The 26,870-nt window shown below is 37.9% G+C and overlaps 1 long non-coding RNA gene across 1 annotated transcript; it reads right to left on the bottom strand.

The window, feature by feature from the left end:
• Positions 1–23,169: 23,169 nt before the first annotated feature.
• On the bottom strand, positions 23,170–26,496 carry LOC107781354 (uncharacterized). The gene is made up of 2 exons (XR_001646992.2): positions 25,821–26,496; positions 23,170–23,424 (listed from the first exon to the last, which is right to left on the bottom strand). It is a non-coding gene; the product is annotated as an uncharacterized LOC107781354 (long non-coding RNA).
• Positions 26,497–26,870: the final 374 nt, after the last annotated feature.

The raw sequence follows: 26,870 nt of genomic DNA on the forward strand, positions 1-26,870 counted from the left end.
TTTTTCTTTTCTGTTTGGAATAGTTGTTAGTTTACCTCTATCTTGTTCTGGGGGTTTGATGACAAACAAATGCCTTGTTTTTTGCAAAGTTTAATATATATAAATCTTGGCTTTCCTTTTTGCCTAATTTGATGTTTGAGTTTTTGTTCTACTCTTTGACATTCAATTTTGCATTAAAAATGCTTTAATAGTCCATGATTCTAATAGATACAAAATTTAAATAAAAGAGGGCCCTTTTATAAGCAACCCTGATGAAGATGACGTCTCATCTTCATGTTGGTGTAAATATATGAAAGGAGTAGAAAAAAGAAATAATTTGAGGAAGTTTTATGCTTTGAACTTTCAAATTGTGTACATCATTCTTTATTTATGTAATACAACATTTACAACTCTTTCACAACTGCTTCATTTGTAACAGGTTTCAAAATTTCGGGTCTATTATCCCGTGACTAATTATTTAACCTAAAAACTCATAAGAACTTGGAGTATATCTTGTATCCATCTTGTGTCCTTTTTCGAGTTTCTTCAAAGATTTTTGTATACTTGGTTTTTGCTCTTAGGCTGATTCAGGCTTGAATTCTGACTTTTTGTCTTCTTTGCCTCTTCATATATATATATATATAGTCCTCCCAGTGTTAGAGCTTTGAAGTATGAAATCTCGATCACTAGATTGTTTCTTCCTTTGGTCCATCCCTGAAAAAGGAAAATACACACGGGACTCGAAAGTATACATTTTAGATGATGACTGCTTAAGTAGACATTTGAAATTAGACTAAAAATGAAGACCATAACATATTAAGGTAACTCAATTAAGACATGAAAGAAATTCTCATAGCTAAAAATCGGTAATTTTCACCTTTAGCCCGTGTACACACTCGTCACCTTGCATACACGGCTCTTACACATCACAATTATCACAGGTAACACCAATCCTAAGGGAAAGTTCCCCCACACAAAGTTAGGCAATTCATTTACCTCAAACCACACTAAATCAATCCACTAGAAGGCCTTTCCCTCGATTTTCCAACTCTGAATGGCTCGAAACTAGAAAAAATAATTTCATACTATAAATATCACTATAGGAAACTAATTCAAATAATGAAATTACGATCTTTGCAAAGAATTGAAAAATCGACCTAAAAAGTTAACTCGGATCCACGTCTCAAAACCCGACAAAAATTATAAAATCCGAACACTCATTCGATATCGAGTCCAACCATACAAGAATTATCCAAATCCGACCTTATTTTGCCTTTCAAAACCCAAAAACTTAGTCTAAGAATTTCTACCACTTTTTCCCAAATTTTCCAACTCCAATCCTTAATTACATGATAATAACAATGATAGTTTAGTGTAATTTAACCAAAATCGAGTTAAGAATTCTTATCCCAACAATTACCCTGAAAATACCTCGAAATTTTTCCTCAAACCGATCTCTCTAAGTCCAAAATATAAAATATGGAATAACCCTTGATTTCAAACTTAAGTTATGTTGCCCAGTGAGTATTTCTTCGCGAACGCGGAAAATGCTTCGTGTTCGCGAAACACAAAAATGTTGTTGCCCAAAATAACATTTCGCGATCGCAATAAAACCTCATGCGAATGCGAAACACTGCCTCATCATGATACTCGACCGCGTAACACACCACATGACCGCGATGAAGAAAAGCGTGTGAACCTGCAGCCCCCTAATTCTTCTACGCGAACACGACTACCTTCATGCATTTGTGATTCACTGGAGACTAGCCTTCTGCGATCGCAGGCCCTTCATGAGATCATATAGAATAAATTCTCCCTAGTGCCAATTTAACCTTTGCGATCACGTTAACTCATCCGCAATCGCATATAAGGACACCAGAAACACTAGATTCATCAGCTTCTCAACGATCCGAAATGCGCTCAACATGGTCCGAATTACACCCGAGGCCCCAGGTACCTCAACCAAACATACCAATAATTCCTAAAACATCATATGAACACTTTCAAAGCGTCAAATCATATCAAGCAACACTAGAATCACGATTCGAGCATCAATTCAAGTCTAAGAAACTTATAAACTTCCAAATTCCAAACTAATCTGATTCATACCAAAACAACTCCAATTAACTCCAAATTTTGCACACAAGTCATAAATGACATTACATACCTATTCTAACTTTCGGATAAGTCAAACTATGGTGAACTCTAAGACGAGCCACCTCGACAAGTCATAATCCCATTTCACTCCTAAACTAACCCGAAACCAAAACGAGCCACCCCGACAAGTCACATAGCCACAATATAGCATAGTGGAAGCATAATTTAGGGGATCTATTACGCCCCGAGCCCGGGGGCGAAAATGGGCCCTAGTGCCTCATCTATCCTTGCTTACCACTTGCGACTAAGAAACTCTGAACATGTAATGTCATACTTTGGCTATGGGCCACATTACAAGATAATGTGCGATGCAAAATGTAAAACTAAATAGAGACTAACACTGAATAATATCAACATAAAGCTGGGCCAGCAAGGCCATCATAATTACTACAACTGATAGGCCAACAAAATATACGTATAGGGCCTACAAGCCCAACATACTGCACTAACCGACAGAATATGTCTGCAAGCCTCTATTGATAGATGTACTGTGATCAGAACAGGGCCCCGACCTACCCATAACCTATCTACATATATACACAAGATATACACCACACTGCTAGACCCAACAACTCCGAAAGAAGGGGAACTTACCGATAAAGTTGAACTCGAGCAACACTTACTCAGCAGGTCTACCCGTCTGTCTGTTTGAACCTGCACGCATGAAATGCAGTGCCCCCAGAAAGGGACATCAATACGAAATAATGTACCGAGTATGTAAGGAAATATACTAAAAGCTTGAAACAGAACTAATGATATAATATCTGAAAGCAACTGGGGATCAAAGATAATCTGAAGATATGCTCATCAGCTGATACTGACTCAACTCTCTCAATATAGCGAGTAAAATAGTTTTCCGGCCCTATAAGTCTCGATAAACAAATATATCTGCTCTGTCATAGTAGGCTCGCTCATAAGCGCTCGGCCATACTAGGCTGTGTATCTCGACCAACTGGGCTCGCTCATAGGCGCTCGGCCACATCAGGCTCGGTATATAACTTACCATTTGATCAGAGGTTGTCCAATAGAGGCCTGCCCATCGATTATAGCTCGATATTAATGAAAATACTTTTAATATATTGTATATATGTAAACTCTCTGCTCTTTTGATCGGAAGAAGGAAATACTCAACTAAATATGCAGTCCCGATAAGAAGAAAATGGTAACTTGCAAAACTAGGAAAATACATGTAATTTGTGAGACTAGCAAAATATATGCAAATTCCGGGATATGAATTTTTCTTTATGCCTCGTTATCAAACTTGTGTAACTATGATATTATGCTAAAATGAAGGAAAATCTTAGCCTTAACATACCTGTTCTTGAAATTATTTGAACAGAATGAAGCTTCTGCCTCCGTGAAATATGAATGAAATTCTGACCGAATCCTTTGAAATTGAATGAAATTGTGGTGGCTCTATCGAAATTTGTTTATCTATGGGGTTGAATTGTTTGGACAGAATTTCTTCAAATGAAGCTTGAGTTGTTGAAAATGAAATGTTTCTGCTTTTCAACATTCTTGGCTTTAAATGCCAAGGAAGATTGTGGTTCCTTTGAAGTCTTTACAAGACTTCCTATTAAATGCTATAGATAAGATTTATAAATCTTATCAAGTCTTAAGTATGACTTGGTTATCATATTTTAGCCATTTGGCAAAGTGACTACTTAGTCATTTTTAAGCTTTGTGGCTTCCTGCCACATTGGAGAGTTAGTTTAATAAAACAATTTATCCACTTATTAGTTACCTGGGTAATATCCTGTTATCCAGTAATTAATCAATTACCCGTATAATTTAAAAAATTACCACAAATTACTTAAAATTCTATTTATTTTTAAAATACATTATATATTATACTACCGTGGTCATATGGTATCTTGCATGGTACTAGTTTATAATTATCGGGTATTATTACTTGATTCGTATTTTATCCCAAATTGCCAAACTTCGACAAAAAATTCTCTTTAGTCTGTATACTTCTTTATCCTTCATAACACTTATTTATTGCTTGTTATAAATAGTGCAAGTACGTTAATGTCAAGATGATCTCATCCCTGAGTCTACGTCGGTTAACTGAAAACGAAATTTTAACATACGAAAAACTTGAGATGTGACAAAAGTGGTATTAGAGCAGTTCTGTCCTAGGGAGTCTACAAGCTGTGTCTAGTAGGGTCTTATTTATAGATGTGTGGTGCACCACATTATATAAGCAGGGGACTATATGGCCTTTAGGAATTAGTTACCCTTCTTTCAAATCTAAATCGTGTTGTAGTAGCACTAAGTTATAGGAAATTTGAGTTAAACTTACGTGTTGACGTTTGAATGCACAGATGACGGTAACTAGGAAGACTATGGCTAGCCAGAGTAGACAAACAACAGTAGGTGAGGGGACTAGAAGGGTACCCCCAGCAGATGGGGCTCAATCGGAGTCATAGGGAGAGACCCCTACCCAGCGATTACCGGCTCTCCACTACCTGAGGAGATTCCTAGGGAGACCGCATGTCTAGTTCCCCCTCCGCTTCCATCAAATCAGGACTTGAGGAGTGTGGTGCATTTGTTGGCACAGTTGGTAGTTACCCAGCAACAGGCTAGGGAATCCGCTAGTGCATGACCTTCTGAGGGATCTGGGAGTTCAAAGGTCCGAGAGTTTATTGCTTTGAATCCCCTAGAGTTCACGGGGATAGATCAGAGGGAGGACCCGTAGAATTTCATAGATCAGCTTCATAGGATCTTTCAGGTTATGCATGCCACGGAGAAAGAGGCAGTTGAGTTAGTAGCTTTTCGACTCCGAGATATAGCCATCCTTTGGTATGAGGGATGGGAAAGGTCTAGGGGACGTGATGCACCTCCTGCTATTTGGGAGAATTTTTCAGATGCCTTCCTTGACCAGTACATACCGCAAGAGATCTGATAGGCCCGACTTGATAAGTTTCTAGCCCTCAAGCAGGGCAATATGAGTGGTCGAGAGTATAGTCTCCATTTTGACTCATTAGCCAGATATGCACCATCCATAGTTGCTACTATGCAGGACAGGATCCATAGGTTTATAGCAGGGTTGGCCCTAGAGTTGACTGATGTATGTGCCACCGCTGCATTACAAGATAGTATGGATATCTCATTCAGGCATTTGCCCAGAATATAGAGAGGGGTAGGCGTCGGCAGTAGAGTACGGAGAGGACTGAGTTAGGGCAGCGTAAGAGGATGAGATTTGCCAGGTCTTAGGGTAGTTATAGTCCCCAGTACTTCGAATGGCCACCTAGACCTTCGCCACCTCAGCTATAGGGTTACATGTATGACCGCTATCCTAAGTCAGGACCGGGTGAGAGCTCCCAAGCTTCAAGTTTGCAGCGACAACGAGGTTCCAGGTAGACAGGGCCGTTTCCGCTACGGTGTGCCATCTGCGGTCGAGGACACTTGGGCCAATACCAAGTCGGTTTCGATGCTTGTTATACATGTGGACGTCCAGGGCATATGATGCGAGATTTCCCAAATAGAGATTCTTGGGGTATGGCGCAACCAACAAATTCAATAACAGGATCAGCTATGTTCGTGCATCCTTCAGGGCACAAGTCTCAGTCTTCGGCTGGTAGAGGTCGAGGCAGAGGTAGAGGGTCCAGTTCAGGTGGTAGCCAGAATTGTATCTATACGCTAGTAGGTCAACAGGACCAAGAGTCCTCACCAGACGTTGTGACAGGTATGTTGACCATTTGTTCTCACGATGTTTATGCCTTGATAGACCCAGGATCTACTTTTTCATGTGTTACCTCATTTGTCGTGCGGAAATTTGGTAGAGTGCCTGAAATACTAAGTGATCCTTTTGCGGTATCTACACCGGTTGGAGAATCAATTATCGCTAGATGCGTTTACCAAGGTTGTATGATATCAATTTGTGGTCATCAGACCTCAGCCGACCTAGTTGAACTAGAGATATTGGATTTCGATGCTATCATGGGCATGGACTGGTTGGTAGCTTGTTATGCCACAGTTTATTGTCGAGCAAAGATAGTCAGATTTCATTTTCCGGGTGAGCCAGTCCTTGAATGGGTAGGTAATACAGCGCCACCCAGAGGCAGGTTTATTTCCTATCTGAAGGCGAGGAAAATGATCGCAAGAGGGTGCATTTATCATATTGTGCGAGTTAAAGATGCAGATGCCGAGATACCTACACTTTAGTCTTCCAGTAGTAAAGGAGTACGTAGATGTATTTCCAGATGAACTTCCAGGTATTCCTCCATATCGAGAGATTGATTTTGGCATCGATTTGCTTCCGGAAACACAACCAATATCCATCCCTCCATATAGAATGGCACCTGTCAAATTGAAGGAGTTGAAGGAGCAGTTAAAAGATTTAATAGAGAAAGGTTTCATTAGACCCAGTACCTCACCGTAGGGTGCACCGGTACTATTTGTACGAAAGAAAGACGGCTCGCTGAGGATGTGTATCAATTATAGGCAACTGAACAAGGTAACGATTAAGAATAAATATCCACTTCCAAGGATAGACGACTTGTTTGATCAGTTGCAGGGAGCTAGATGCTTTTCGAAAATAGATTTGAGGTCAGGGTACCACCAGGCCAGAGTTCGGGAGAAAGATATTCCTAAGAAAGCCTTTAGGACCCGATTTGGCCACTTTGAGTTCCTTGTCATGTCCTTCGGGTTGACGAATGCTCCTGCCATATTTATAGACTTGATGAATAGCCTATTCCGGCTATATTTGGATCTATTCGTGATAGTCTTTATTGATGATATCCTGGTTTATTCACGTTCAGAGAATGAGCATATGGATCACCTGCGAGTGATACTCCAAACCCTCTGTGATAATAAATTGTATTCTAAGTTTTCTAAGTTTGAGTTCTGGCTAAAGTCCGTAGCATTCTTGGGGCATATTGTAGCCAACGGAGGTATAAAGGCAGACACTCAGAAGATTGAGGTTGTGAAATCCTGGCCTAGACCTACCATTCTGACAAAGATTCGTAGCTTTCTAGGCTTAGCAAGATATTACCGGAAGTTTGTACATGGTTTTTCTTCTCTTTCAGAACCATTAACAAAGCTGACACAGAAAGCGACTAAGTTTTAGTGGACAGAGTCCTATGAGCAGAGTTTCCAAGAGCTTAAGAACATGTTGACCTCAGTGCCAGTTCTAGCACTTCTAGAAGGTCCAGATGGTTATGCCATATATTGTGATGCCTCGGGTGTCGAGTTAGGATGTGTCTTGATGCAACATGGGAAAGTAATCGCATATGCTTCACGACAGTTGAAGAAGCATGAGCAGAATTATCCAACCCACGACCTCAAATTAGTTGCGGTGGTCCATGCACTTAAGATATGGTGGCATTATTTATATAGTGTTCATGTTGATGTGTTCACGGATCATAAAAGCCTGCAATATATCTTCAAGCCAAAAGTTGAATTTGCGACAGAGGCAATGGCTTGAGTTATTGAAAGATTACGATGTTAACATTCTCTACCATCTAGGGAAAACTAATGTTGTAGTAGATGCCTTAAGTCGCCGATCTATGGGTAGCTTAGCACATGTAGAGGCCGAAAAAAGACAATTAACTAGAGAGATTCATCAATTGGCTTGTTTGGGGGTTCGGTTAGTTGACTCTGATAATGGAGGAGTTGTACTCCAAAATACTGCAAAATCATCTCTCATAGCTGAAGTAAAGGAGAGGCAGTACGAGGACCCAGAGTTAGTCGAATTGAGAGAGCGGGTTCCCCAACAGAAGAAGTCATTGTTAGAACTCAAAGGAGATGGGGTTCTCAGATACAGAGGTTGTTTGTGTGTTCCTGATGTAGTAGGGCTACGAGACAATATTATGTCAGAGGCACATTATTCATTGTACTCCATTCACCCTGGGTCGACGAAGATGTATCCTGACATTAAAGAGGTGTATTGGTGGAACGATATGAAGAGGGACATTGCTGAGTATGACGCTCAATGCCCTAGTTGCCAGTAGGTGAAGATAGAGCACCAGAAGCCAGAAGGCTAATGCAGACTATAGAGATCGCGACATGGAAATAGGAGGCGATAAACATGGACTTTATCACTGGTTTACCTCGTTCTTAACGTAAGTTCGATTCCATATGGGTGATAGCCGATAGGCTCACGAAATTAACTCATTTCCTACCGGTCAGATCTATATATATAGTAGAGGATTATGCAAAATTATATATTAAGGAGATAGTGCGACTACACGGAGTACCCATATCTATTATATCTGGCCGTGGGGCCCAGTTTATAGCAAATTTTTGGAGGTCATTTCAGAATGGTCTAGGGACTCAAGTGAATATCAGCACAGCTTTTCATCAACAAACTGATGGATAGGTTGAGCGCACGATTCAGACACTCGAGGATGTGTTATGAGCATGTGTGCTAGATTTTAAACGAAGTTGGGATGAACATCTACCTCTTATCGAGTTTGCATATAATAACAGTTATCACTCCAGTATCCAGATGGCTCCGTACGAGGCTTCGTATGGGCGCAGGTGCAGATCTCCTATAAGGTGGTTTGATGTTGGAGAATCTGGGTTACATGGGCCAGACCTGGTTTAGCAGGCCATAGAAAAAGTAAAGCTTATCTAGGAGCGACTGTTGACAGCTCAGAGTCGTCAAAAGTCATATTCTGACGTGCGGCGACGAGATTTATAATTCGGGGTTAATGATTGGGTATTCCTAAAGGTGTCACCTATGAAAGGTGTAATGAGATTTGGCAAGAAAGGCAAGCTTAACCCCACGGTATAATGGGCCTTATAGGATCATTCGGAGAGTAGGCCAAGTAGCTTATGAGTTAGAATTGCCCTCGGAATTGGAGTCTGTTCATTCTGTTTTTCACGTATCTATGTTACGAAAGTGCATTGGCGATCCTACCCAAGTGGTGCCCACAGATGATGTACAGATTACAGAGGACTTGTAATACAAGGAAATTCCGGTTGCCATCCTAGACCGACAAATCCAAAAGCTACGAAATAAGGAGATAACATTCGTGAAGGTTGTATGGAGAAGTAAGAAGGTGGAAGAGATGACGTGGGAAGCAGAGGAAGAAATGAAGTCTAAATACCCCCACCTATTTCAAACTGAAGATATGACTCGGGGGTATAAACTCTCAGGCCAGTAGGTCATCAGGTAAACTCTCATTTTTAACTCTCAGAATTTATAACGGACAGTTGTGTGGAGCCAAGTGTTGTTATTTTTAGACAGTGACCATGTGTGGCATGTATAGTAAGTTTTCTGACTGCGTACAGGTTGGTTTCAGTCAGATGTACGGAAGAGACTGCGGCAAAAATGTTCCCAAAGTATCTAAGAATAGACATTCGAGGACGAATGTTTCTAAGGGGGGAAGGACGTTACATCTCACGTTTTTCATACGTTAAAATTTTGTTTTCAATAACCGACGTAGACTCAGGGATGAGATCATCTTGACATTAACGTACTTGCGCTATTTATAACACGTAATAAATAAGTGTTATGAATGATAAAGGGGTACACAGATTAAAGAGAACGAGTTTCGTTGAAAGTGGTCAATTTGGAATAAAAACGGGTCGAGAAATAATATCCGATAATTATGAACTAGTACCATGCAAGATACCATATGACCACAATAGTATAATAAATAAAGTATTTTAAAAATAAATAGAATTTTAAGTAATTTATGATAATTTTTAAATTATACGGGTAATTGATTAATTACTGGATAACAGGATATTACCCAGGTAACTAATAAGTGGATAAATTGTTTTATTAAACTAACTCTCCAATGTGGCAGGAAGCCACAAAGCTTAAAAATGACTAAGTAGTCACTTTGCCAAATGGCTAAAATATGATAACCAAGTCATACTTAAGACTTGATAAGATTTATAAATCTTATCTATAGCATTTAATAGGAAGTTTTGTAAAGACTTCAAAGGAACCACAATCTGCCTTGGCATTTAAAGCCAAGAATGTTGAAAAGTAGAAACATTTCATTTTCAACAACTCAAGCTTCATTTGAAACAATTCTGTCCAAACAATTCAACCCCTAGATAAACAAATTTCGATAGAGCCACCACAATTTCGTTCAATTTCAAAGGATTCAGTCAGAATTTCGTTCATATTTCACGGAGGCAGAAGCTTCATTCCGTTCAAATAATTCCAGGAACAGGTATGTTAAGGCTAAACTTTTCCTTTATTTTAGCATGATATCGTAATTACACAAGTTTGATAACGAGGCATAAAGAAAAATTCGTATCCCGGAATTTGTATATATTTTTCTAGTCTCGCAAATTACATATATTTTTCTAGTTTTGTAAGTTATCATATTCTTCTTATCGGGACTGCATATTCAGTTGAGTATTTCCTTCTTCCGATCAAAAGAGCAGAGAGCTTACATATATACAGTATATTAAAAGTACTTTCATTACCATCGAGCTATAATCGATGGGCAGACCTCTATTGGGCAACCTCTGATCAGATGGTAAGTTATATACCGAGCCTAATGTGACCGAGCGCCTATGAGCGAGCCCAGTTGATCGAGATACAAAGCCTAGTATGGCCGAGTGCTTATGAGCGAGCCTACTACGGCAAAGTAGATATATATGTATACCGAGCTATTTTACTCACTATATTGAGAGAGTTGAGTCAATATCAGCTGATGAGCATATCTTCAAATTATCTTTGATCCCCAGTTGCTTTCAGATATTATATCATCAGTTCTATTTCAAGCTTTCAGTATATTGCCTTACATACTCGGTACATTATTTCGTACCGGCGTCCCTTTCTGGAGGCGTTGCATTTCATACGTGCAGGTTCAGACAGACAGACGGGTAGACCTCCAAAGTAGGTGTTGCCCGAGTTCAGCTTTATCAGTAAGCTCCCCTTCTTTCGGAGTTGGCGGGTCTAGCAGTGTGGTGTATATCTTGTGTATATATGTAGATAGGTTATGGGTAGGTCAGGGCCCTGTTCTGATCACAGTACATCTATAAGTAGAGGATTGTAGACATATCATGTGGGTTAGTGCAGAATGTTGGGCTTGTAGGCCCTGTACGTATATTTTGTTGGCCTGTTAGTTGTAGTAATTATGACGGCCTTGCCGGCCCAACTTTATGTTGACATTAGTCAGTGTTAGTCTCCATTTAATTTTATATTTTGCATCACACATTATCTTGTAATGTGACTCATAGCCAAAGTATGACATTACATGTTCAGAGTCTCTTAGTCGCAAGTGGTACGCAAGGATAGATGAGGCACTAGGGCCCGTTTTCGCCCCCGGGCTAGGGGCGTGACAGGATCGGTGCTAAAATATTCAAAACGACCGACCGAGTCGTTATAGAAATTATTTCAAAGAAGAATAGGAAAATGAGAATAAATATACGACACAAATAAAATAAATAAATAAAGAAGAAAAGAATGGTAAAAACAAAAAAGGAAAAGAAAAAAAAGTTAAATTAATAAATGATAATTTGGAATATATTAATTTATAATAAGGATATTTTTGTGTTAAAAATTAGTTTTCTGCTTCTCCTTCTAGTTATGGGAAGAAGCTAGAATTTGTAACTTCTTCCCAAAAGCATAAATACTTCTTTTGCTGCTACTCAAAAGACTCTGCCGGCCAAACACAATAAATTTTCAAAAAGTTTTTTTTGACAAAAAATAAAATAAAATCTTTTGACCTCCCAAATATTTAGTCAAACAAACTCTTACAAATTTGGCCAAACATATTATCAGCCTTATCATCTAGTTTTATTTAGCATATATATGATTGACAAATGGTTCTCTTCTCTTTTATGTGGCACTAACTAATCCATCGTCCCAAAAGCCAGTATTGTATATACCTTTTTAAGCACAAATTTTATCTACCAAAGATACCATATTTGTTTACCAAAGCTAAAGTTAACACCCAAAAGAGCGATATTGGATTAAGAAAGTTGAAACATTTTCGCTCAAGCTACATGTTTAGATAAAGTTAACATTTTCGCTCAAGCTACATGTTTAGATAAGGTACTATATACTTTTAATATAAACTACTTCTGTCAAAGACGCCTCTAAGGTTTTAATTTTATAGATTCAAAAATCGAGTTTGACCACTAAACTCATCATCTTGTTTGAGTTCCGAATTCATAATTTAATATTTACAAATAATTCTAGTAAGTTTTACATAGATATTTACCAAAAAAAAAAGTTTTACATAGATAAATCCAAATTTAGGCTAAATGTAATCGGTTCAAATGAACCCATATTTATACTACTGGATCCGCCCCGACTTATTTTAGCTCCAACATTGACAAGCGCAACTAATAGACATTTTATAAGAAAAATTGGCTTATCCAATTAATATCCCTATATACTGGATTTTGGCAAAGTTCTGCTCAACAAGACTGTAACATGAAACTTATCCAGGGCTAGAAGAATCAGATTCCTGAAAAGACACCAATCGATATAGCATCTAATCTTTAACCGCTGCTGCAGTGTCAAAGAAAAAAGGAAGTATATACATATAAATATTAGAACTGTGGATGAAAAGCGTTAGATTTACTTCTTTACTTTCAAAAATTATTTATATTTAACATCCGTTATTCTATGAGAACAAATTTATCAAATGGAAACCCCTGGTCCATCAAATCAATATTTTATTTATTTTTTATATTTATCAGAATATCAAAGAAATAAGCAAACTCTGTAAATTTGAGTCTTTTCTTTGCTTAAATTCCAAATCAGCATTTTTACATTTATTCTAATTCCGTGGTTGAAGAAATTTTAAACTACTAAACATTAAATTGGACTCCAATTTAATAGATTTACTTAGTTCTTTGATTTTATGATAAATTAAATATAGAAAATAAATAAAAGATTGATTTGGTGGATTAGGTGTTTCCACTAGGGTTAGGGGCAAAAACTGAAACTTTGCTAACGGTAGAGGTATATCTGTTCACATAGTATATGAATAATTTTTGAAAGTAAAAGGACTAATCTGACCCTTTTTCCATAAAAAATCGCCACATTGCACTAGCTTTTTATCTTCGTTAACCTCCAACTTTAATTATCCCCCCCCCCCACCCCTCACCCCCCCAAAAAAGTAAAAAGATAACAATTTATTCTGTGTTCAAATGTTCTAAAGGATCTTCATAAAGTTGAACTTGTGGATAAAATATCAAATATAAAAGAATCACGACATATCTTTGGAATAGATAAGATTCTGTTTATGAAACCGTTGATAAAGCAAAAGGTGTCTTCTAGGCAAAATGTTTCAGTATATTGCATGTGTTTTTTCTTAAATATTTGGAATAGGCTAAGAACCATTACCAGAATCAGATCGTTGATATGGCAAGCAAAAATCTTTTTCTTGGAAATAAATTTCAATATTTTTGTTTACTTTGAATTCTAAAAAATATTATGGTTTTAAGGAAAATATTTTCCTGCAAAAAATGATTTCTCTCGCACGTATGGATGGAAGTCAATTTCATTTACAAATATTTCAAGGCTTCTCTATAAAAACTAATTACATAGATATTATTATAAGTGATAAATCTTTAGTACCTAGAAAATATTGACTATATATCACTCAAACACTAAAAAATATCATAAAATAATTTCTCAATTAGGCAAAAACATAACGGAGAAGATGAAAATGTTGAGTTCGTGAAATTATCATCCGTTTGATTATTTGCATAGATGGCTATATATATAATCATTCAATCATACCACAACAAAAGATTCTCATTAATTGATGTCATAAAAGGTGACTATCAGCAGCTTGCGTCAACAACCTAGAGAAAAATGAAAATATGCTTCTTTTCACCTTTCGTAGGATTCTCTTTCTTATCACCGATTTGCAATACATTATACGAGAGACGAATGATATAATTCGCCCTTATGTAATCGTAGCACAAAAAAACAAAAAAAATAAAACATAAGACTTATATTTCTGTTTACCTCGAAAGATGTGAGTAACAATTAAAGATATTTTGTGGTTTTAAAGATACGTGATATATTCTAATACTAGCGATTATACAAGTAATATTGAGCTTAAGTAAGAAGAAATAATGAACCAAATCAGTGTTGTTGGAACAATAGTGGGCCTCGAGCTCGACAATTCAGGGACCTCGAGGTCAACTAAGAGTAATAAAGTATGAACAATAAAGTAAAGACAATAAAGCTGAAGAATAATTGGAGAGCACGCTAAACAAGAGAAGAATAAAAATGTTCTATTGTAGTGAATGGTCTGATGCCTTACCAAAATGATTGGGGTCTCCTTTATATAGGAGGAGAAAACCCCTAAGTAGTACCTTGCTCACAAAGGTAAAGAATTCTATTGGTACAGGTGTATAACGGCCTAGTACGAACCTGTACCACTTCGTACAACCCTTATCCTATAATTAATGTCCAGATCCACGTGTCCTTGAGAAATTCCCGCTCTTTCTTGATTGATTTCGAGATAATGCTACCCCTTGATGCAGTCCGTGCCAGGCACTCGATCAGCTTTCCTGAGGTAGATGTCTCTTAGTCGGATACGACACCCATTTCGAGTCTCGGACTTGGGCCTATGGCCCGATTTAAACCTTCAAAATCATACTCCTCGATTTTGACCATATACAGATAGTCCCCGCATTTCTTAGAATAGAATGATATGAAACGTTTGACCTTGATTTTCTCGAACCTCTCATGATGATGTCATGCTCGTGGCGTAGGCATTCGAAGTGATCGAAACGTCCCGTCGGTTCATTCCCCAGAAGCACTGAATGTACCGCTGGTCCATTTTCCCAAAAGCATTGAATGCCCGTTAGTTTCGTCATTGTTTTTCTATAAATAAGGGGTTACTTAAACAAAAACTACACTCATTCTTTCTTCAACAACTTTTAGCACTTTCCCTTCTCTATATCCTCTTCTAATCACCTATTTTCATGGTTCAAACCAGTGACCACAAGGTCATATGGAAGCAACTTTATTAGTTATGTCATGGCTCTTTTTCAAAGCTTTTTCCCATTAAGTGAGATTATAATGAGTTGTTGTTATTGTTGTTGTTGTTGTTGTTGTTGTTGTTGTTGTTGGCTCGGAACAATGAGAGAAGGGAACCAAATTCTTCCCGTATCAGAAGATATGTGGGCTTTACACTGCTGCTCATCTCTCTTAACTTCAACCTGGTGTGGCGCTTCATTCCTTTTGCTTTCCATGGAATGAGGTGGCACTATCATCTACTAACTTTTGCATCCCACACCGAAACAGAGTTCCAGAAGTGGCTTCACAATAGTTGTGCTAACAAGACCCATACTCGCCAAGTTTTTCACCAGGCCACTATTGTCACACTCCATTTTTAACCAAAACTTCACTAACCCTCTTAAATTAATAAAAAGATTTGTAAAGCTTGAAATAGGTTTTCCAATTAGAACGTGACAAAAATTGTGTTCAAAAGGAAATAACTCAGAGTCGCCACTTGAAATTTGATTTCGGTGTGTCAGGTCACCGTTTTTTTTAAAATGATTTTGCTTTTGAAACACTTTAGACTCCAAAACTAAGTCTGCACCAGAGATTTGGGTAAGGGGTTCATTTGACTCGGGGAGAAGGTGTTAGGCACTCCCCAAGTCCCGTAACTAGTACGGTTGCATACTTGATCTAGTCGGTTTTATAGGATATTCTAATTGAGGCAAAAATACACAAAACGAAATAAACACACAAGAGGCTCGAGGTCGTCCCCACCTAATAAAAGAAAATAGAAAAGAAAATTAAAATAAAGTCCAAAACACTAATATATACTATACTTTTCCCCAAGGTTCGTCATGACCTCCAAATACATGATACTACGGGTCATACCCCAGATAAAAATATATACAAATCCTTTGGGGCATTACCCAGATAAATTTAATTAAGGAAATGACCTCTTACCTCAAAATTAAACAAACAAAATCCTCGAGTTTGCCTACCCGAATATTAACGGCCTAAACATGCTCCTAACGATTAAAAGCAACAAAGCAAGAAAAAGAACTAAGAAAATTGATCCAAGCTCAAATTTTATAATTCCCCTCCCAGTCGGTCCAGTAAGCCTTTACAAAGTCCATGCTTGTATTAAACCAACCCCTTGACAAAATTCAATTTTTTTCATTTTATCAAATTGTGACTTATTTGCCTTAATATTCTTGATGCACTTCAAGTTTAACCCAATTAATTCAAACTAGTCCAATACGAAATTAACAGTAATGCAAAAGACTACAGTGAATCAAGGAAGCAAATTAAAACACAAAACAGGACATGAAACTTTCCAAAACCATAAACAAAATAATGAAAAGATCAAAGCACATATGAGATAAGAGAAAATTGAACCTCATCAAAGATTTCTTCGTATTAAACGTGACTTTAGTCACAGCAAATCCCGAAAAACCAAATCTGACCCAAAAGTGCAACAGTAGTAGCAGCTCGGACCGCGAATCTCTTTGACAGACCTTTTCAACTCAAACTCAGGACCGACCAGATCGAGTTTCGTCCTCTGTGTGTTTTTGGTGTTGCTGGCTTTGTGTTTTGGAGCTGGGGTGAGTCGGAACCTTGGTGGTGTTGTTGGTGAGGATGGTTGCTTCTTTTTGTAAAGGAGAAGAAGGTGGAAACGGCTATGACTTAGAGGTTAAGCTGAAGGAATTGTCGCTGCTCTTCGTCTAGATTAGGCCCTAGGTTTTTCTTTTTCTTTTTTTATCTATAAAATCTTATTCAGAGAGAGGGCAGTCCTTGGGTGTTGAGGTCGGGTGCAGCTGTTTTATGTATGTTTTCTGGCGTGAGAGAGACGGGTGAGTGTAGTGTGAGTGAAGCTGCGACAGGTGAGGAGATGGCTGAAGGGGTGGTCGTTTGGAGGAGTTCACTGGCGGCAAGAATGGTGGAGTTGGTCGGCGGCTGTGTGTTTTGAGTGAAGTTTAGATGTTTTTAGATCTTCAATGTTTTCCCAGGTTGAAGAAGATGAGGGGTTCTTGTGTAGGGTTTTTAATTTTATTCCAAAAAGGAAATCTGATGGGGAATTGGGCATGGGTAAGGTGTTTGGGCTTCAAATTTTGGGCTTTAACATTGGGCTAAAACAAATGTTCAAATCTTAGTTAAATCCCTCTTAATATAAGACAAATATACTACATAATGCAAAAAATTGATCTAATTAATTAAACTAAATTATATATATAATATGAAACAATTTTTTTTGTATTTTTCAAATGTTATATTAAAATAAAATAGGTTCAAAATAATATATCCTTCTAAAAATATCTAATAGTACTTGAATTAAATAGAAAAATATGGAACTATTTTTGTAAGTTTCAATTTTGTGATAAAAAAAATGTAAAAGAGTCAAAATTAGTTAAAATAACTATATTAGGCCTAAACTAAGTATTTAAGTGCTAAAATATGTAAAATCTTGGGGAGGGTCAAAAATCACGTGTCTACAGCTGCCCCTCTTTGACTGGAAATACGAAGTATTTTCGGATAAAGAACGACTAGACTGGTTTTTTTGACCCGACCCTTATATTTAAGGAGACCAAAAACTATAAAGAACGAGATGTGGCCGAGCCCTGGTATCTGAGCTGCCTACATATCCTTGGTTATAAAGGAATCAGGCCACGTGTAGTTCAGAGGTGAGTGAGATGACGGAGTATACTGAGGTGGAGAGCCGGTCGAGGTGTCGTCGAGGTTCCAGTCCGTGAAACCTGCGATTACATCGAAAATAAAAGAAAAAATTACAGCAGAAGTAATAGAAAAATACAAGATCCTATCTACTTCTTGTCTTGAATCTTCCTTGAATCTCTACTTGATCTTCAATATGAAACTGAAAAATGGACCCTGTTCTTCAGGCAGACTCCTGATGCTTCTTAAATTTGCGAATTGAAGTAACTCTGAAATGAATTCCCTTATTCTCCAGGTGGGCGCCTGTGAATAGCTTGACTTTGATATTGATTCTAAAATGAGTTCCCTCGTTCTCCAGGTGAGTGCCTGCCAATGACTTGAACTCAAAATAAATTCCCTCATTCTCCAGGTGGGCGCCTACCAATGAATTCACTTGAAATGAATTCCCTCGTTATCCAGGTGGGCTCCTGATTGCCAAAAACTTGAACTGTATTCCTTCGTTAATCAGGTGGGTGCCTGATTACCAAAAACTTGAATTGTATTCCCTCGTTATCCAGGTGGACGCCTGATTACCAAAACTTGAATTGTATTCCCTCGTTATCTAGTGGGCGCTTGATTGCCAGAAACTTGAATTGTACTCCCTCGTTATCCAGGTGGGTGCCTGATTACCAAAAACTTGAATTGTATTCCCTAGTTATCCAGGTGGGCGCCTGATTACCAAAGCTTGAATTTTATTCCCTCATTATCCAGGTGGGTGCCTGATTACCAAAAACTTGAATTGTATTCCCTCGTTATCCAGGTGGGCACCTGATTACCAAAAACTTGAATTGTATTCCCTCGTTATCCAGGTGGGTGCCTGATTACGAAAAACTTGAATTGTATTCCCTCATTATCCATGTGGGTGCCTGATTACCAAAACTTGAATTGTATTCCCTCGTTATCCAGGTGGGCGCCTGCCATTACAACAAAATAGACAAAACAAAAGATATTTTCTGCCCCAGTTTGGAATCTGGGCACATTTGTGAGTGTTAATAGAATCATGTTACCTGAAGAGCTCTAAGAATTTAAAAGCTAAATCCCATTATCCAGGAGGGCCTTGAAAACTTCAAATTAAATCTCATCTTAAGAGTGACAACTTTAAAGATAAGTTATATTTCCTACAGGTAGAACTTACGTTAAATCTTGTTATCTATGAAGGTTTTGAAACCTAGCTAGATCCCATTATCCAGGACGGTCCTGAAACATGAAAACTAAATCCCATTATCCAGGAGGGTCCTTAAAATTTTAAATTAAATTCCATTATCCAGGAGGGTCCTGAAAACTTAAAACTAAATCCCATTATCCAGGAGGGTCCTGAAAACATGAAACCTAAATTCCATTGTCCAGGAGGGTCCTGAAACCCGAGAATGAACTTACCTGAACCATGCTCTCTTCTTGAAGGATTTTGAACAGAATTTCTTGCCCCTGAGCCATGCCTTCTTCATGGGAGGGTCCCTGAGGATTAACAAATTTTCTTGCCCCTGTTTTAGATGAATAAATTTTTGTTAGTTTGAAAACGTGGTGGTTAGTTTGTTGCATCATTACTGAGTGTCTGCTTCTGCCAATGCCAAGATAACTTTGATTTCAACCTGGACAACCTCGACTGTTATTGACTACCTATTTTCTTTCAACCCTTATCACAGAAAACATCTTTGCTCCATTCGATCCCAATATCCTCTATTTGTTGTATATTGCTCATGAATTGACATTTACCGAACCTTTGCATTTCACATGAATCCCAAAGCATATTGATTATGACCAACTCAGTGTGCATACTGCTCTTTCCTGACTTATACCATTTTGATGTGCTAGCTAGAATCCGCTTTGTGCAATTGAAAAGCTGGTAGCAGATTTTGAAGTCATTTCTTTACTTGTTCTGACAAAACAGACTCAAGAAGGGATTCAAACAAAATAAGAGGAACAAAATAAGGGACAATGGAAAGAGATGATACCTAACAAGGAAATTGCAAAGTAGAAACTTATCAGATGTGGATACCAACTATAATGACCACGACATGCACCTTTGGATTAAGTGGCCTAATCTCTCAAGCAAGTCTAATATTCAACTCTTGTTGTACCTCTTCGTTGTGGAACTGGGCTTCAGCGCTTCAATTGTCCCATTTGATCCACAATCCTCAGTCGACTTGTAGTGCCCTAAAGGTTTTCACCATCAAGCCTATCTCATTTTGCTCTTTTCTCAACTCACCGTCGCCTTACGGTGCCCCTGAGAGTTTTTACCGATAAGACTCTCTCATTTTATCATTTTCTCTCATTGTGCTGAGAATAAATGTATTACCCATGATGCAGAAAGATCATACTTTCACCACACACTTGATTTGGCATCCTCAAAGATTGGTCAGAAGGTCTTTCTTTGGACCGTAATGTAGGCTTTTGGACAGGGTTGGAAAGAAAGGGTGGCATGAAGGCTCAAAATAATTTAAGATGAAAGGGTTCAAAATTACAACTTTTGGAATCAGATCTTTTGGCAAAATTAAAAGTTCTGCCCCAGTTTCTGGAGTCTGGGATTTTTTTTTGGATCTTTGCTTTGAGATTTCTAAGAAAAACTGCCCCACTCTTAGCTTCGGGGATTATGAAATATTTTATTTGGTGCGACCGAACCGTAAAGTTGCCTATGTATCTTGTGGTGACAAGAATCAGGTTGAACGTAGTTCAAAAGAAATTTTTCTTTTCTTTTTTTTTTCTTTTTCTCTTTTCCTTTTTTCCTGTCCTTTTTTATCTTTTTTTTTTATTTTTTCTTTTTTTTTTCTTTCCCTTTTTTTCCTTTTCTTTTCCTTTTCTAGTTCCTACTCTATTTCTGATTCCAAAAGAGGGGTATGAAACAAAAAATTAGGGCTCAAAATGGGTAGCAAAGGATAAAAGTGTTTGGGTAGCAGAATAAAATGCCTTCGTCATACCAAACTCAAAAATGCCAAGTACAAACATGCAATTGAAGATAAGCAAACAAATCGCACATAGTAACTATTGATGGCATCAATACAAACAAAGAGTGCCAATGGGTAATACCTTTGTCTCAATGAATGATCCTGGCCAGTTTGAAGCAGACTTGACTCAACCTTATCTTGATGTGGAAGAATGCATTTCAGCACTGACTGATTTACCTCAAACTTCTTGAGAGACATTTTCTTATTGTATGCTCTTATCAACCTCTTGATTTCCTAGACTACTGCCTCAGTTTCACTCAATTCAAAATTTAGGTTGTCTCAGAATGCATGAATCTTTAATTGTTTCCTCAAACGCATCCTTTTATCATAATCAAAAAACTGTGCCATTGCTTCATGATTAGACCAACTTTCAAGATCGGGCTGAGAATTATGCGTGCATGTCATGTCACTAGAGTCGACATGAGAAGAACTATAAAAGGGAAAATGACCTAAACAACAATTGACTAGAACTAACAGAAAATAAGAGATTGCATTAGATAGATGATGAAAAGGGTTTGAACAAGACAAACAAAATAGACATGGGTTACAACCCTGGAACAATCCTAAATAACACTAGACGAGTTACTACAACTAAACGAACTAGACAAAATGAGAGGAAGAAGAGTTTGAGCCACAAGACAATATCCGGATTACAACCATGAAATAACCAGGACAAACAAAAATGACAACAAAATAAACCACCAAAACTCCTCCCTGGCTGTCCAAGAAAGGAGTGTCTTTCCAATTACCAAGCTCGATATCTTAGCCACTGGGTTGCACATCAAAATTACTGGGACTTTTACCAATTTCAATATCATTAACTTCAGTCAGCAAGTTCCCAAGAGGATTCTCATACTCCCCATCACCACGCATCTTCCCATGAAGTGTGCATCATCATGTGTAGGTACATGAATCTGCGCGATGTTCTGAGTGTCATTGTCCTGGACCACAATTATCCTTTCTTGAATCATTCTTTCTATCTCCCTTTTCAAAGCACAACAATCTTCAATGTTATACCCTTGGACATTAGAGTGGTACATGCACTATACAGTAGGATCAAAACCTTTTGTATAGGGGTCCGGAGTATAGCCAATGAGCGGCTCAATCAGGCCAGACTGTTTTAACTTTTCAAACAAACTTGTGTAGGATTCTCTGATTGGAGTGAAAGACTTTTCTCTTTGCTGCTGCCTTCTCATTTTGTACTCCGGCCTTGGTTGGAACCTCTTTCGGGTATAGAGTTGATATACTTGTAGAGGTGGATAAGACATTTGTGGAGGCGGTGCAAGCCGTTGCAGGTTTTGTGAGTGTGGAGCATATGACGGTGCATTGTGGATAGAGTACTGGGGAGGTGAGGTATGACTTTGAGGATTCTGTGGAGGAAAGTAGCATTGGGGAGGATTATCTGGAGTTTGAGGATATTTATGGGGTCGGTATTGAGGTTGAAAGCATTTAGCAGGAATGCTCACTAGATCATGTCGTTGGTAGGACTCGGCAATATCTTTTCTATCAATCGGAGAACTGACCCGAGCAACTTGTTTGTTCCATCTGAACCAAAACTCACTAAAACTTTCCTTGGGTCTCTTTCCTTGGGCATCGAGGACTTTGAACACAGTCTCGCTAAAGGATCAAGGAAGAATAGCTGGTGGAGAGGCTACAAAAATAGGAGCAGACGTCGGAGCAGGGTATGAGGTTGTTTTGGCTGGTGGAGCATGGAACCTTTGGGAGGAAGTGCCAGGGTAATTGTGGTAAGGGGTAAAGCCCGGTGCATGTTGAGGGGAAAGGTAGACGGTATTGGGAACCCGGGCTCGGGACATTAGTGGAATGAAGGCATGGTTTTCTGTATAGTTGGTAGGGAATAAAGGTGGAGGGTGCCCCTTAATCCAGGCCTGATACATTTCTGCCATCTGATGTTTCAACCTTCGGACCTCCTTTTTCAATTCTGATTCTACAATCTCCCTTGGTGGGTCTACAACCCTAGTGTCTGTTTCTTCGCTAGCCATGACTGCCTTGTGGTTTCTGGTGTTGTATGGATGAATCACCAAAGTTCCACAAACTAACCACCCTCTGTTATAATAAAAATGAAAGTAACAAAAAGGATCAAAACAAAGCCAATATGTTAGCGTTAGAGCATTTATCTGATAGAAATATCACATTGCGTTCAATGCCCCCTAGTCATAGTTAACGGTTCTAGAATGGCTTCGAGGGTACGAAGGTCATATGACATCATCCCAATTTTAGTCTTATTGCCCCATTTGCTTCTTCAACTTCCTTTCTAACACCGCTTGGTTTTTCATTTCTTTTCCCCTCTTTTCTTTCTAATTATCGCACTTTTCTTTCCTCTCATTTCTCATGTCCCGCAAACGCATTCTTTTTTTTTTTTTGATTTTTTGAAAAAGAAATGATACGATCGAACCCTATGTAGGTTGCCTACACATCATGTCCCTCATGAATCAGATCAAGCGTAGTTCTGGAAAAAGTAATGGACAAATAAACTAAAAATAAAAATCTTTTTGGATTTTCATTTATAATTTTTTTGGTTTTTCAAATACAAAACAGATAGTACGATAATGAAAGACTTGACAATCTTAACTAGACTGACAGACTCAATACTACTGTACAAGACTAATAATTAAAAGACAACATAAAATAGACTAAAAAATAAAAAGTTTCCTCAAGCAGCTCGTGCATGCAATGGTCTTGACTAGAATGACTTTTGTCATGCTCAAACTCTAGCAAATTGATACATACCTGAATGGAAAAAATAAGATCAAATAGAGTTAGCGACTCAAGACACATGTGACGCCACGACACCTTCTAGTGGACACATGCAAGACATGATTAAGGCTATTTTTGCAAAATGACCTACGTGGCCAAGAGTGGCTAAAGATGCAAACTCAAAAAAAAAGGATGGACCTTAAAGTAATACGACACCTAGTTGTGGACTCAAAATCCTAAGACATGGGTAATTGAACCACTTTTGCAAAAATGACCTCATTTTGCAAAAATGACCGATGTGGCAAAAAATGGCTAAACATGCAAAATTTGGCTAATACCCCGCAAAGCCAATAACCTAAGGCTTACTAGGAAGACCGGACCCTATGTGGGCTGCCTACATATCCTGCTCCGAGAGGCGAGAATCAGGTATGCGTAGTTCGGGAAGATTGGATATGGGAGAAAGCTTAAAAAATGCAACTAGTTTGGAAAAACTATATTTTTTTGTCAATTTGAAAAATGATGGAAAAGGTAAAATCTGTTTGGATTTTCTTTTTTTTTCTCTTTTTTTTTTGAGTTTTTGGAAAATGATGGAAAAGTGTAAAATCTTTTTGGATTTTCTTTTTCTTCTTTTTTTTTTGGAAAATGATGGAAAAGTGTAAAATCTTTTTGGATTTTCTTTTTTTTGGAAAATGATGGGAAATTACAAAATCTTTTTTTGGATTTTTCATTGTCAATTTTTTTTGTCTTTTTTTGAAAAAATTGTGAAAGAAAAATATAACTAGGCCCTACTTGCTTTATATCACCCTTCTTTCACAAACATCGGTCTGCCAAATGACCTTTTTACCCTCAAAGATGCAACATGGATCACATAAAGATGATTGAATGTCATTTTGGGCCACGGCCACATTTTTGACAAAATTTGGATAGGGTTCCTACAAAAGGATACGATGCCTGGGACTGAGTCCTACTAGGTGTAAATGACATGATGCAAATAAAATGACCTAAAGGCTAACCTAAGTTTGGGGTTCACTAACAAGGCAATTCGGGGGACCGTATGGTCGATGGTGGCTGCTCAAGCTTTCCACCCACTCCATACGTTCGACGCCCTCCCCCCTCCTAAAATAAGAGTGACTCAACGAAGAGTAAATTAAGGGTGACTCAACAAAGAGTTCATGCACGTGACGCGTACTCCGAGACTTGTTGCAGAAAGAAGACCCATGGTTATGCAAATGATGACAATTTATAAAGCAGTAACACATAAAGGAAAAAACTGTAAACAAATAGGCAACTAAATGAAACGACATAAACAAAATAAAAATCAAATAAAGCAAACAAAACACATAAAAACCTCAACCGAATATCCTAAAAAGTCAACAAGATCAAGTACCATCTCGAACCTGCAATTCCCCAGCAGAGTCGCCAGAGATGTCACACCCCTTTTTTAACCAAAACTTCACTAACCCTCTTAAATTAATAAAAAGATTTGTAAAGCTTGAAAAGGGTTTTCCAATTAGAACGTGACAAAAATTGCGTTCAAAAGGAAATAACTCAGAGTCGTCACCTGACATTTGATTTCGGTGTGTTAGGTCTCCGTTTTTTTAAAAATGATTTTCCTTTTGAAACACTTTAGACTCCAAAACTAAGTCTGCACCAGAGATTTGGGTAAGGGGGTTTATTTGACTCAGGGAGAAGGTGTTAGGAACTCCCCAAGTTCCGTAACTAGTACGGTTGCATACTTGATCTAGTCGGCTTTATAGGATATTCTAATTGAGGCAAAAATACACAAAACGAAATAAACATACCAGTGGCTCGAGGTCATCCCCACCTAATAAAAGAAAATAGAAAAGAAAATTAAAATAAAGTCCAAAACACTAATATATACTATACTTTTCCCCAAGGTTCGTCATGGCCTCCAAATACATGATACTACGGGGCATACCCCGGATAAAAATATATACAAATTCTTCGGGGCATTCCCCAGATAAATTTAATTAAGGAAACGACCTCTTACCTCAAAATTAAAAAAACAAAATCCTTGAGTTTGCCTGCCCGAACATTAACGGCCTAAACATGCTCCTAACGATTAAAAGCAACAAAGCAAGATAAAGAACTAAGAAAATCGATCCAAGCTCAAATGTCGGTCCAGTATGCCTTTACAAAGTCCATGCTTGTAATAAACCAACCCCTTGACCAAATTCAATTTTTTTCATTTTATCAAATTGTGACTTATTTGCCTTAATATTACAGATGCACTTCAAGTTTAACCCAATTAATTCAAACTAGTCCAATACGAAATTAACAGTAATGCAAAAGACTATAGTGAATCAAGGAAAGCAAATTAAAACACAAAACAGGACATGAAACATTCCAAAACCATAAACAAAATAATGAAAAGAGCAAAGCACATATGAGATAAGAGAAAATTGAACCTCATCAATGATTTCTTCATATTAAACATGACTTTAGTCATAGCAAATCCCGAAAAACCAAATCTGACCCGAAAGTGCAACAGTAGTAGCAGCTCGGACCGCGAATCTCTTTGACAGACCTCTTCGACTCAAACTCAGGACCGACCAGATCGAGTTTCGTCCTCTGTGTGTGTTTTTGGTGCTGCTGGCTTTATGTTTTGGATCTAGGGTAAGTCGGCACCTTGGTGGTGTTTTTGGTGAGGATGACTGCTTCTTTTTGTAAAGGAGAAGAAGGTGGAAACAACTATGACTTAGAGGTTAAGGTGAACGAATTGTCGCTGCTCTTCGTCTAGATTAGGCCCTAGGTTTTTTTTTTTTGTATCTATAAAATCTGATTTTGAGATAGGGCAGTCCTTGGGTGTTGAGGTCGGGTGCAGCTGTTTTATGCATGTTTTCTAGCGTGAGGGAGACGGGTGGGTGTAGTGTGAGTGAAGCAGCAGCAGGTGAGGAGATGGCTGAAGGGGTGGTCGTTTGGAGGAGTTCGCTGGCGGTGAGAATGGTGGAGTTGGTCGGCGACTGTGTGTTTTGAGTGAAGTTCAGATGATTTTAGATCTTTAATGTTTTCCTAGGTTGAAGAAGATGAGGGGTTATTGTGTAGGGATTTTAATTTTATTCCAAAAAGGAAATCTGATGGGGAATTGGGCATGGGTAAGGTGTTTGGGCTTCAAATTTTGGACTTTAACATTGGGCTAAAAGAAATGTCCAAACCTTAGTTAAATCCCTCTTAATATAAGACAAATATACTACATAATGCAAAAATTGGTCTAATTAATTAAACTAAATTATTTATATAATATGAAACTATTTTTTTGTATTTTTCAAATGTTATACTAAAATAAAATAGGTTCAAAGTAATATATCCTTCTAAAAATATATAATACTTGAATTAAATAGAAAAATATAGAACTATATTTGTAATTTTTAATTTTGTGATAAAAATAATGTAAAAGAGTAAAAATTAGTTGAAATAACTATATTAGGCCTAAACTAACTATCTAAGTGCTAAAATAT

This window comes from Nicotiana tabacum, chromosome 20 (genome assembly GCF_000715075.1).
Source record: "Nicotiana tabacum cultivar K326 chromosome 20, ASM71507v2, whole genome shotgun sequence".
Classification (NCBI taxonomy): Eukaryota; Viridiplantae; Streptophyta; class Magnoliopsida; order Solanales; family Solanaceae; genus Nicotiana; species Nicotiana tabacum.